We start from the raw sequence: 13,902 nt of genomic DNA, 5'->3' as shown, positions 1-13,902 counted from the left end.
TTTCACTGACTGCAGAAATGTTTTCCGTTTTCAATATGGCTCCATGGAATTTGATCGGAAAAATTTTTGCTTTCATAAAAACACCGTCATAAACTCTTCCAATACAAAATTCTTATGGGGTAATTCATTTGACCACATTATGACCAAAATTGTGTCTTTATTCGAGCGTGAAAATTGGATTTATTATCTTCATCACTACCATAGATCTTTTCATATGATCAATAGGCATTTGACGTTTAAGCTTTTTCAGAGATTTATGGAGGTTTTTGATAGCAATAAGAGCGCCAATAAAACTGAGCAATCACTTTGATTGCTGTCATAAGTCCGCAATAAGAATTAGATAAATCCAAGAAGCATGGAAATTGTTACTTGGGAGGTAAAGTTGGTCGCGATACTTCTTCGTGTTATAGTGACGAGCGATCTTGTGCACGGCCAGTGACTCAAGTTCTGCTTGGAACTCCTCTTCCTTCATGTTGTGGAGTCCTTGAAGCAAAGCCTTTGCGGCTTTGTCGGGGTCGAGGTAGTACTCATATCAGGACCTCGAGAAACGCCACAACAAATTGATGATGGTCCTTATTTGCGTCCTTCTCCTTCTGCTCTGGTTGTACCTGCGACAACTGCAGTTGCTGCTTCTTGCGCTTCTTCGGTGTGGCAAATCTTCAAGTGACAACGACGAGAACACGTTGTTTGCCAGAATATTCTTGGAGGAGTTTCCCGCATCTTCAGTTGTGGTACGATTTCACACCTTGCCAGCGACCGAGTCAGCCACCGAGTCTCCCATGACGGGTCCGGGAGAAAATAACGCGAACGCGACGGAGCGAAAACGTAAACACAGCGAACGAACAAGAAAAACATACTTGAAAAAATGCGCGAACAAAAAGCACCTCCGTATGCGCTACAGTCGAATCCTGGGACTGCGATGGGCCGGGCACATAGCCAGAATGTCGGACAGTAATCCAACGAAAATGGTTCTCGACAACGATCCGACGGACACAAGAAGGCGAGGTGTGCAGCGGGCAAGGTGGATCGATCAGGTTTAAGATGACTTGCGGACCCTCCGAAGACTGCCTGGTTGGCGACGTGTAGCCATGGATCGAGCCGAATGGAGAAGAACACACTGTGTACTGCACAGGCCACTTTGGCCTTAGTCTGGATAAATAAATAAATAAAAGAAGAAGGAAGCAGGAAGAGAAGAAATAAGAAATAAAATGGAAGCAAGAAGTAGGAAAAAAGAGGAAAGAAAAAAGAACGAAACAATGAAAAAAAAGAATAAATGAGAAAGTAGAAGATAAGAACATGAAAGTGAAAGTAAAAGTAAGAAAGAAGAAAAAATAATAAAGAAGAAATAAGAAAGAATAAAGAAAAAATAAAGATAAAAAATGAGAAAAAAAATATAGAAAGAAGGGAGAGAGTAATGAAGAAATAAGACAGAAAAAAGTAGAAGAAAAATAAAAATGGTGAAGAGAGAAGGGGAAAATAAGAAAGAAAAGTGGAGGATGAAAATAGAAAGAACGGAAGAAAAAAGGAACAAGAAGTAAGAAGAAGGAGGAAGAAAATAGAAAGTAGAAGCAAGAAGAAGAGAAAGAAAAAAGTGGGAAGAAGGAAAAAGAAGAAAACTGCAAACAAGCGTTATATTCGAACCCAGCTGGATAACACAGCGCAGTGGCAGACTCGCAGACTGATGCCAGCGTAATCTTCATAAAGAAATAAAAGAACTTAATCAAAATCTAACCTGGAAGCAGGTTTAGGCGATAGTATTGAAGTAGAGATCTTTCAAATGGGCCAATTTGTACAATCGGATGCACAGGACCCCTAAGAAGAATCTTGTCGACGAGATAATTCTTCGATGAGGTTCAAATAGGATCGGATTTATGTGATTTCAGCACGGAAAAGAATTTCCGAACCACTATTTGTCCTATTTGTCAGTATCCGTTACATAACAATTATCCATACTTTATAGAGGACATATTGAATTTTATTTAGGAGGTATAAAAAGATTTTATGTGATATAAATGCTACATAGTGATTTTCAAGAAAAGCGATATTCCCAATATCAGACCAATTCATAATGACCAATTCGCCAATTTTACAACTTCGGCTTGGTACACTATCCGGTGTTATTTTGTACAAAAAATATGCTTCATGAGCGTTGCCCCGACACCGCGTCATCCAAGCTGTCATTTTTGGCCTTCCTGCACATGGATCAAAGCCTGCTATTTCTGCAATACAAAAGGATTAACATTCGCTCCTGCGTCGCTTTGTACAATGACAATTCTTCAGCTTACTTGGTTGCTCAATCTCACATGCCGCAAACAAGTCCGCCACGGAGATCTCATCGCCCACCAGAAACCGATTAGCACCGCCCAGATAATCTTTCGATGAAATCCAGGCAGTCCTCCATTTTGCCTTGAATTCTTCCGCCGTTCCGGGTTCACCTGAGCTCTGCCGCGGCCGCAGCCACATGTACTGAAAGTAGGTGGCACAGACAGAAGTGTTGTGATGCTGCCACCCAGATACTCATCAATGCGCGCTCGCTTCTGACTGTCGGCCGGATACCAGTGATCCGGGAAGCGATACTCCTGGCCAAATATCGACAATGGCAATACTTTCCGCCAGTTGAAGTCCGTTTGTCCACAATGCAGGGCACTTTCTGGAAGCGATTGATCGCCTTAAATTGATCGTAAGGTTCACCTGAAAATAATTTTTAATTGCAGGGTTATTAATTATATAAAATGGTGAAATACCTTTCCCAAATTTACAAGACAACGTTCGTAGGGGATCTTCGTGTTTTCTAAAAGATGTACAACACCGGCCTCGGTTGTGATAAGAGGTCGTAAAAATACCGTAACTTTGCCATTATGCAGCAACAGGTCTTCCACACTCAATATTCGGATTACTTCTGATAACCCCCAACAGAATTCACAAATGATTTTATTTCGCGTATCAACAGTTTATTAGTATTAATGCGTCACCACACATGAGCAACAACTGGACACACCACCGAAAAACTACATATGTATGCACATGACAGGTCAAGAATGGAATAAAAACAAACAAACTCTCAGATCTATGATTTATTACCGATGCAAACTCAAACTCTGAACCTTCGAGTCTCAATCTCCTTTGGTGTTAACTTATACAACATCTTATGCGCCTGATCGTAGGATTGGTAGCCTCACCCGTTCCATCCCTAGCTGCCAGCTGAGGACGACGACCCAGGATCGAAACCGCCAGCTTCGGTTGCTCAATCTCGCAAGCTGCCAACACGTCGGCGAAGTCGCTCCTTCCGGTCACGAAAGGCTGCCGCACCATCTAGCCACTCCGCTCGAAAACATCCAACCCGTCGATCATCTTGGCACGCAATCGTCTCTGCTTTGGCCTGGCGACTTCCAGTCCAGCAGTGATTGATCCAGCAGTAAATAAAATACTGAGCACACTGAGCTCGGATGTTGGCGTTGCCACCCAGATACTCATCTCCTGAGCCGGTGCGCTCGATCCTTCGGATACCAACGGTCATCGAACTGAAATTCTCGCGAAAGATACCGAAAATTGCACATTCTTCCGCCAGCTTGAAGTCACGTGAAGATGCAGGGCAGCTTCCCAAAACGGTTGACATTCTGCACGAACTCCGTGAACGATTTTCCACTGAAATCGAGACAAATTCAATGGATTCACACATTGAATGCTTAGGCCACAGCAAACGCACATTTTCTCAACGCAATCGGACACTTCTCTAAGAGTCTTCGTTTGTTCCAACAGGATGTACAGCCGGAGACTGCGATATAAAATCATAGTAATAGGACACGGTTCGCAATTTCCATGAGATTATGTTTACGTCGTATGTTGCGTCGAGTTCGTTTACCGGCAATGGCTTTCTATCATCTGATATACTTCTATAAGTAGTGTCCACGTGCATAGACCTTTGCATGTGGACAGTTCTCGATATGCACATCGCATACTAATGCCATTCATGTCTGCATGCGTGGCTCTTCAAATAAGAAACAAGTGAATGAAATAATTTTTGAAAGAGAAATTGGCATGTCTATACATTGTCTTAGGCCTGCAGCCACACATGCCAAAATGATATTTCGTTATCATGTGTTTTCATATAGTTATGAATTAGGTTTGATAGTATCAACAGAACACATGTGTTATTGATTGCAGTATTCAAAATTAATTCAAGAAAAAATGTTACTTAAGGCCTTTTGAAAAAAAGTTAAGGAGAATTCATGTTATTGATGCCTCTTTACTGTGCGGTTGTCTGTTCTCTTGCTAAATGAAGTTTTATACACAATGAAGTTATTTCTTAATTTCCACACTGCTTCTCAGCGCTATTTATACCACCGACACCGTTACGATCTTTTCTTGGTCCGTGCCTCGTGTGGACCCGTTTGGGAAGTAAAATTCCGACAAGGTGGAAATCCTGCAGGACACCGTTCTGGGAAAACTCTTAAAAGGTCACGTCTCCACGCTCAGCAATGAGCATTAATAAAACAGAGGAAGGAGAATCTGAATTTCCACTTTTCCAAAAACAAGGTTTGATTCATCACGAAATTGAGCAAATCAAATCCACTTCTAGCCAAGTTTCATCGAAGAAGCAAAGGTTCCGCCAATGGTATCTGTCGAGTTTTCTGATTTTCGAAATGCGATTTTGAGTAACCTTCAGGGATAGGTTTCATTTCAGATGGCCAGGAAGGTGGACTGCCGTGTTTTGCAGGACCCTTTGACGATCGCAAACGTGTTCTTCAATATTTACTGAGAAGCCTATAATTTCGTATGAACAAATCTGATTGTTAAAGTTCGAGAGGTCTCAGTGTGATAAACACTGGAGATTATGAAATTTCAACAACTTCCAAGTGACTATTTGAATTGAAACATTGCGAGGATACGAGGAACTAGAGTGTGTGGAACTCCGGAGGAGTTCCTGGAACTTCGGAGGAGTTCCGGTGGAACTGAGGAGTTCGTGGAATCGATCCGAGGAGTGAGTTCCTGTGGAACTTCCGAGGAGTTCCGGTGGAACTTCCGGGAGTTCTGGTGGAACTTCGGAAGGAGTTCTGGGGAACTTCCGGAGGAGTTCTGGTGGAACTTCCGGAGGATTCTGGTGGTCAGAGCTGGAACTTCGAGGAGTTCTGGTGGAACTTCGGAGGAGTTCGGGAACTTCGAGGAGTTCCTGGTGGAACTTCGGAGGAGTTCTGAACTGGAGGAGTAGGACTTCCGAGGAGTTCTGGTGAACTTCCGGAGATCGTGAACTGGAGGAGTGGTGAATCGGAGGTCTGGCTCGGAACTTCGGAGTTCCTGGTGGAACTTCCGGAGGACCTGGTGGAACTTCCGAGGAGTTCCTGGTGGAACTTCGGAGAGTTCCGGAACTTCCGGAGGAGTTCCTGGTGGAACTCTGAGGAGTTCTGTGAACTTCCGGAGGAGTTCCTGGTGGAACTTCCGAGGAGTTCGGTGTCCGGAGAGTTCCTGTGGAACTTCGGAGGAGTTCCTGGTGGAACTTCCGGAGGAGTTCCTGGTGGAACTCTCGAGGAGTCTTGGTGAACTCCGGAGGAGTTCCTGGTGGAACTTCCGGAGGAGTTCCTCCGGAACTTCCGGAGAGTTCCTGGTGGAACTTCCGGAGGAGTTCCTGGTGGAACTCCGGAGGAGTTCCTGGTGGAACTTCCGGAGAGTTCCTGGTGAACTTCCTGATCCTGTGAACTCGGAGGAGTTCCTGGTGGAACTTCCGGAGGAGTTCCCAGAACTTCCGAGGAGTTCCTGGTGGAACTCGAGTGAGGTTCCTGGTGGAACCTGGAGGAGTTCCTGGGAACTCGAGGAGCCTGGTGGAACTCCGGAGGAGTTCCTGGTGGAACTTCCGGAGGAGTTCCTGGTGGAACTTCGGAGGAGTCTGGTGAACTTCCGAGGAGTCCGGGGAACTTCCGGAGGAGTCCTGGTGGAACTTCCGAGGAGTTCCTGGTGAACTTCGGAGGAGTTCCTGGTGGAACTTCCGGAGGAGTTCCTGGTGAACTTCAGGAGTTCCTGGTGGAACTTCCGGAGAGTTCCTGGTGGAACTTCCGGAGGAGTTCCTGGCGGAACTTCCGGAGGAGTTCCTGGTGGAACTTTCGGAGGAGTTCCGGTGGGAACTTCCGAGGAGTTCCTGGTGGAACCTCCGGAGGAGTTCCTGGTGGAACTTCCGGAGGTTCCTGGTGGAATTTCCGGAGGATTCCGGTGGAACTCCGAGGAGTTCCTGGTGGAACTTCCGGAGAGTTCCGGAACTTCCGAGGAGTTCTCGGTAGGCTGGACTCGAGGAGTTCCCGGGAACTTCCGGAGAGTTCCAGGAACTTCCGGAGGAGTTCCTGGTGGAACTTCCGAGGAGTTCCTGTGGAACTTCCGAGGAGTTCCTGTGAACTTCCGGAGGAGCCCTGGTGGAACTTCCGGAGGAGTTCCTGGGGAACTCGGAGAGTTCCGTGGAACTTCCGAGGAGTTCGTGGAACTTCCGGAGGAGTTCGTGAACTTCGGAGGAGTTCCTGGTGGAACTTCCGAGAGTTCCTGTGGAACTTCCGGAGGAGTTCGGTGGAATCGAGGAGTTCCTGGTGAACTTCCGGAGGAGTTCCTGGTGGAACTTCCGGAGGATTCCTGGTGGAACTCGAGGAGTTCTGTGACTGGAGGAGTTCTTGAACTGAGGAGTTCGGTGGAACTTCCGAGGAGTTCGTGACTCGGAGTTCCTGGAACTTCCGGAGGATTCCTGGTGGAAGAGTTCGGGGAATTCCGGAGGAATTCCTGCGGAACTTCCTGGAGGAGTTCCTGGTGGAACTTCCGGAGGAGTTCCTGGTGGAACTTCCGGAGGAGTCCGGTGGAACTTCCGGAGGAGTTCCTGGTGGAACTTCCGAGGAGGCTCCCGGGTGAACTTCCGAGGAGTTCCTGGTGGAACTTCCGGAGGAGTTCCTGGTGGAACTTCCGAGGAGTTCCTGGTGGAACTCGGAGGAGTTTGGTGGAACTTCCGGAGGAGTTCCTGGTGGAACTTCCGGGAGGAGTTCCTGGTGAACTTCCGGAGGAACTCCTGGGGAACTTCCGGAGAGTTCCGTGGAACTTCGGAGGAGTTCCGTGGAACTTCCGGAAGAGTTCCTGGTGGAACTTCCGGAGGAGTTCCTGGTGGAACTCGGAGGAGTCCTGGTGGAACTTCCGGAGGAGCTTCCTGGGAACTTCCGGAGGAGTTCCTGGAGAACTTCCGGAGGAGTTCAGGAACTTCCGGGAGTTCCTGGAGGAACTTCCAGGAGTTCTGGGGAACTTCCGGAGGAGTTCCTTGGGTGGAACTTCCGGAGTTCCTGGGGAACTTCCGGAGGATTCCTGGAGGAACTTCCGAGGAATTCCTGGTGGAACTTCCGGAGGATTCCTGGGAACTTCCGGAGGAGTTCCTGGTGGAACTTCCGGAGGAGTTCAGAACTCCGAGGATTCCTGGGGAACTTCCGAGGAGTTCCTGGGGAACTTCCGAGGAGTTCCTAGGAATGAGGAGTTCCAGGAACTCTGGAGGAGTTCCTGGAGGAACTTCCGGAGGAGTTCCTGTGAACTTCCGGAGGATTCCTGGGGAACTTCCGGAGGAGATTCCTGAGAACTTCGGAGATTCCTGGAACTTCCGGAGGATTCCTGGAAACTTCCGGAGGAGTTCCTGGGGAACTTCCGGAGGATTCCAGGAACCTGAGGATTCCGAGAACTTCCGAGGAGACTTCCAGATGGAAACTTCCGGAGGAATTCCTGGAGGAACTTCCGGAGGAATTCTCGAGAATTCCGGAATCCGAGGAACTTCCGGAGGATCCGGGAATTCCGAGGACTTGGAACTTCCGGAGGATTCCGGGGAACTTCCGGAGGAGTTCCTGGGAACTTCCGGAGGATTCCTGGGAATTCGAGGATCTGGAGGAACTCCGGAGGAATTCCTGGAGGAACTTCCTGGAGGAATTCCGGAGGAACTTCCGGAGAATTGGTTGAGGAACTTCCGAGGAATTCTGGAGAACTCCGGAGGAATTCCGGAGGAACTGGAGGAATTCTGGAGGAACTTCCGGAGGAATTCCTGGAGGAACTTCCGAGGAATTCGGAGTGAACTTCGGAGGAATTCCTGGAGGAACTTCCGAGGAATTCCTGAGAACTCCGAGAATTCCTGGAGAACTTCCGAGGAATTCCTGGAGGAACTTCCGAGGAATTCCTGGAGGAACTCCGGAGGAATTCCTGGAGGAACTCGAGGAATTCTGGAGTGAATTCCTGGAGGAATTCCTGGAGGAACTTCCCGAGGAATTCCTGAGGAACTTCCGGAGGAATTCCTGGAGGAACTTCCGGAGGAATTCCTGAGGAACTTCCGAGGAATTCTGGAGGAACTTCCCGAGGAATTCCTGAGGAATCCCGGAGGAACTTCGGAGAATTCCTGGAGAACTTCTCGGAGGAATTCCTGAGGAACTTCCGAGGAATTCTGGAGAACTTCCGGAGGAAGTTCCTGGAGGAAATTCCAGAATTCCTCGGAGGAACTTGAAGGACTGAAGAGGTTTTCTAAAATCATAGCTGCCAGACGGCGGAAGCCGTCTGCGAGTTTCTGGTCAAATTGCCCAGCTAGCTATTTTTTCTCTACGGATCCTACTGATAATCGACACGTTCCAACAACAACCAAAACCCACCCAAACTAGATTATCTTTCCAAATTAAAAACTAAAAATTCCAAGTCCTATCGTTTAATTCTGAATTCTGAGACACATAAGATTTATTCAAAAATATGTTTTTAGTGTAGTTCATTTCATAAAAATTAGTAATTTAATTTATGAGTTGGTGGTTTTAATGCTAGTTTCAGGCTTAAAAAAACATGGTTTATTACCGCAAGATGATAATAAATGGTACTCCATACTAAGGCAGTTCGACTGCATTCAAAATTCAAAATTTTGCCTTATATGACGTCACTTATACATTGTGTTCTATTTGTGCTCTGTGAGTCGTTAGTTATTTATGCATGCATTTTCTTCTTAATTTCATTTACAATGACCAGTTTGATAGAGGCGAGAGTGCTTGATCTGTGTAGGTGCAATGAGTGTGTTCGAGTACTTACTAACTGTTGAGCTTGTTCGTTCTTACCACTGGCTAGGGTCGCAGGTGCGCTGATGTGGCGATCGGGTTTTCGCTGAGATTATTCTGTCGAAAGCGAGTCGACCTTCTAGGATCGTTGTTGCGTCGTCACCGGCTTGCGGATGGCTGGAGATCGACATTCAGCACGTTATGGAGAGGATCGACGTTTGGTCGTTGAAATTGCCCATGTGGATGATAGATCTACTGTCACCGAGTTCTGGTCCGACGTACTGATGATGAAGCCAGTAGGTGTGCGGGGAGGTGATTCGAAGTGCGATTAGATCTGAATTTTCATCCGGCGTGAATCAGGGCGATACACACCGGACAGGCAAGCTTACCATGCAGAATTCTCGCAGATCTCGTGGACCACTTGTGCAACGGGTGGTTCTTGAGGCGAAATCATTTTTCGATGACCACGCTCTCTGATATGCTCTTAGTGGCCGCAGCCTTGAGACGAAGAACATACACAGGATCGCCAACAGTCTAATCCACGGTTCTCACCTTTCCTATCAGTGGTACCTTCAGACGTTTTCATAGTTTGAGGTCCTGATTTTTGAAAATTTATCTGGAGACATGTTGAAGCAATAATCTCATATCTGATTCTCACGTGGCTTTTATCAAAACGATTGAATTTTCAAAATATTTGAGCTGCGAATAATTAACGCATCGATTTCACTATTTTAAACTTTAAACATTAGTAATTGTCATATTAAATTGAGTTAATCTCAAACTGTTTTAGGTTTAATTATAAATACAAATGTTATTTAACAGAAACAAAATTTAAACACATTTAATGAAAAATTAAGATGATGAAATTAAATAGTTCCCAAACTTTTAGCCTTCTACGTAATCTTCATTGTGAAGAGGCTGGTCTGATTCTGTCCGGTGTATATTTTTTATCGATTTACCTGGGCATAAGAGTTTTATCGTGTTAGCATTCCAAAAACAATAACTTGGCTTTGAAACATCACAATTAATAATGTAATGCCGACGAAGACGACAAAAAATCTGGAAGGATATTAAAATTCTGATCTTTTTATTAGTTCAAGATTTGAATATTTTAGAGTATTTTAAAATGTGGGATTAAGTAAACATTGCAATTTTGATGGATATTCATATTAAGCTAATAGACGTATAGGTGTAGTAAACCAAAATATCTTTTTCTAATAGAAGAGCTGGATTCTGCACACGCTGTTCGAATACCGCACAACTTTGTTTTCCTTCCCGTTCCGTTCCTATTGTCTTGTCATTTTGGTTTGTTTTAATACATTGCTAATCATTTTCCTGGTTTTTCTGCAAGAGCAGCAGTTTTCTGCGATTTTCAATACTGCGCCGGTTGTGATATCTTGACAATTTTTCTTTCATTACCATACTAGTAACACTTTTTAACGATCTCGTAAGTATTGTAAAAATTAAACGGTTGGGAGATGCTTAACTCAAAGATTTTACCCATTTCGTATTGTATCTCTGATTTCAAGTACAATTCGCCAAAAGCAATGGGCAATTTTGGAGTGTCCGGTAGCGGCCTTCCAGCAGCAAGACGTACGATGGCGGCCCTCAATAGGTAAAATCGGACAAACCCAAATGCAAAGCTTGCCTGTCGAACGGAAAAAGACCTCGATGCCTGGTAAAGAAAACTTCGTGTTCCCAACCTTCGCGTATGTTATATATAGGTTTTTCTTTTTTACTTTCAGCATTATGGAATCGGGGCGAGGAACAGTGGGGAGTTGATTGTAGAAGCATAAACAGTGCATGCAGACATGGGCTTCAATATCTAAATTCGACGATAAGAAGTGATTAGAATGATTTTCTGTATAGATACCAAAATTCCGGTTGTTGAAGCCCTGCGGAACTGTATTCTATTCTTTAGTTTGTGTTGTGCTAAAATGGCTTTAAATTCATACCTAATTAATATCATCGATTCTCCGTAACATAAATTGATTCTGTGTACTTAAATTTCGTCATAAATAAACATGATTTAAGTACAACAATTTTGTCAGATTTTTGTTCTATTCGCATACTTTGTATTTATCAAGAAGAAATAATAAAGATTTACCAAATGTACCAAATAGTTTTTCGAGTAAGCTCGTTATTTTGAGAAAATTCATACGGCTCTATTCTTGTTTACGGATGAACGAATGCGATTCGTTCTGAACTATCAACCATTTGATTTTGCGCTGTAACCAGAGTGCGCATCGGCTTTTGTTCGAAAGCGCGCCTGTACGTATAAGAGTGGAGGAGGATATTTACCAGCCTAACATATAGATTATTCGAGACAAAATTCTGAATACCCTTCCGATGTAAATCAAATGAATTCAGTTGTAGGTAGAATGCATAAATACATTGATGAAAAAGTTCTTTCCAAATAATGAAACTTATGCTGCATAATATTCTTAAGTATTTAAAATTTTATTCATGATATTGGTATGCGAAAATTATCCTAAAACATATTTACATAAAACTACCTTTTACTTAATGTACTTATCCTATCTATAACTTTTGTGAACTCGGATCAAAGCGAATCGTTGATAAACTGATGTTGCTTTCTCTCCTGGTTCCAGCGAGCAATTCTGAACACCACATCATCGTCCCAACGCTGTTTCACCTCACCTGCCTTGCCGGACGCTAATTCAACAACGGGTTCTGACAGAATGTTCTCCTGCAACTCGCTCATCCTCCTGGCGCTCTTCCATTTCTCTGGCGTATCCTGTGCCCGTTCCCGCTTGATTTTTCCTATTGGCAGCAGAGCCGCGTGTCGTTTCGTCCGAGTCCGAGTCGCGAGGTTTCATGCATACCGGATCGTCCGCGTCCAGATTCTGCGGGTTGCGTCGATTTTCTGCGCTTGTTGGGGCTGCTGCTGTTGGCCTCGATCGCACGTCTTACCACCGACGACGGCCCCACCACCTGAGGCGACTTCTCCGGGTTTGTTCTCTCGTTCGCGCTTCAAGCTCCTCGCGGAAGTCACGGCCAGCTCTCCTCCGACGTTCCCTGGCTGGGATCCCGTGGAATTGGGAAATGGTTTCGTCAAGTAATCAAAAATCAAAGGGGAAAAATGTGCAACCACCATACACTGTATTTGAGTTTGCGTGACGAAGATCGACTCGCTGTACTGTTTGAAAGTGCGCTGAGATCTTTTTTCGCCACGACCACTACCTCCTCGAGCCTGGGCGAAGTTGGCTGAGCAGCGGTGGTCATTGTTGAGCACAATTAAAATCGATTACTTTCTAACAATTCAAACGGATTCACGGAATTCCACAAGAAGCCTGCGAGAGAGAGCAGATGGAGCAGATTGTTTACATCTTTTATCGCGGGAAAATGAGCAAAGGAGATCGTGGTAACGTCTCGTTCAATCTTCACTGAGTGAATCTACAATCTAGCTTTACATTGAAAAGCCAAACCCAAATAATACGCATTTGAAACAAAACGATTTTGACTCAAAAGGTTGGATAGAGCGTTTTTCTGCGCTCAAGCGAGTGAGGGATATTTAAAATCACTACCAAAACAAAATTATATTGCAGTTAACATTTCGCTCTTCGAATTTCTTTCCATGCTACGAGGGACAAACGTTCTCAGACTCAAATGACTACGATTGTTCTACATTCCTGCTCCAATCAACTGCTGAATATCGTGAATTTTTAACGAGCTTTGTCATTCCTACTAATTTTCAATTGAAATATAATGTGAAAATATCTTTTACAAAGAATATAAAACTCAAACCAAGTTATTTTATTTTTTCCCAAATAATAAATAATACTTCAATATTAGATCAGAAACGAACATAACCACAATCTTCAATGTTTGGCTCCGGCACAATAGAAAAGTTTGGCTTCAGTTTGACAACCGAATCGATTCTATTCGCACCACCCAGATTTTGACAAGGATTTTGACCTGTGCGTTGAAAAGATATTTTAGTTAATAGATAAAGAATGTCGCTGTCGTCGCTGTCCGGAACATCTTTTGCTGGCGAGGATAGGGGAGCTTAAATTCAAGAAGGAAAATCCATACGGATTTGACAGGTATACTCTACATGTTTGGACAGAAACAAAGGGACGAAGCGACGTGAATTAAAATCGAATTAAACTTGAAAGTGACAGTTTGAAAATTTTCAAATAACCCTGCTCGTAGAGCAAGATTACTTTTGACAGATATTGAATCATTTTTGATAAATGTTTTGTTTGTTCTCAAGCACCAGCCATTCTTAAGGAGCAGGGAATTTCATTTCCGAACTGTCACTTTTGAGTTTAATTTTATTTTAATTCGCGAATCAGACCGCCTTAGGTGTGAACATTCTAGATTCTTAATTTTAGTTATATTGACAGTTGATGGTATTTCTCTGTGGTTAAAAAACCCGCTCCGAGCAGAGAGATTCTGACAGTTCGATAGTTAAACTCTTCACGAGAAAATTGGCGCCAAATCTATTTTGTTCCAAATAACTATCAATCATCGTCAAAACTCAAATGGGTCGGCTACGGGTAGAATTTTAACCACGATGGGAAAATAACCATCGAAGTACAAATTTTAACTAAAAGTTAAACGAATCGCTGAATGTTCAAGCCTTAGAGTAAAAACTAGTTATGTTTCAAATCGTTTGGGGCTGCAGTTTGAATATGAATTCAAACAATAATTTTCCCAGCAGCTGTTCTAGATTTATTTTTTATACCAGTCAACTGTCAAAAAAACTGGTATGACGCTCCGTTCTATTTTCTGCAGATTTGAACCACGAATGAATCACGAGATTCACATATTTATTTTTCTGTTGCTTTGGTGTTAGAACGTGTCATTTTGCAGTTACGGCGCCTTTCTTGGCAGCAACATAATGATTTCATATATT

General features: G+C 44.2%; 2 protein-coding genes and 3 pseudogenes across 7 annotated transcripts in view; 1 reads left to right on the top strand and 4 right to left on the bottom strand.

Annotated features, from left to right (window-relative positions):
* Positions 1-2,857, bottom strand: part of LOC134219203 (glutathione S-transferase theta-3-like) — a 7,366-nt pseudogene extending 4,509 nt beyond the window's left edge.
* LOC134215807 (post-GPI attachment to proteins factor 2-like) overlaps positions 1-13,902 on the top strand; it is a 405,279-nt gene that overhangs the window by 278,832 nt on the left and 112,545 nt on the right. The window lies entirely within an intron of this gene.
* The window catches only part of LOC134207723 (histone deacetylase 6), a 287,433-nt gene that overhangs the window by 248,860 nt on the left and 24,671 nt on the right, over positions 1-13,902 (bottom strand). The gene's annotated exons all lie outside the window — the stretch shown is intronic.
* On the bottom strand, positions 3,092-3,916 carry LOC134219191 (glutathione S-transferase theta-3-like; annotated as a pseudogene).
* Positions 11,533-12,266, bottom strand: LOC134219181 (protein CWC15 homolog; annotated as a pseudogene).

Source organism: Armigeres subalbatus, chromosome 1, assembly GCF_024139115.2.
Source record: "Armigeres subalbatus isolate Guangzhou_Male chromosome 1, GZ_Asu_2, whole genome shotgun sequence".
Lineage (NCBI taxonomy): Eukaryota > Metazoa > Arthropoda > Insecta > Diptera > Culicidae > Armigeres > Armigeres subalbatus.
The sequence above is the reverse complement of the archived record's forward strand: the minus strand, read 5'-3'. Positions and strand labels throughout refer to the sequence as shown.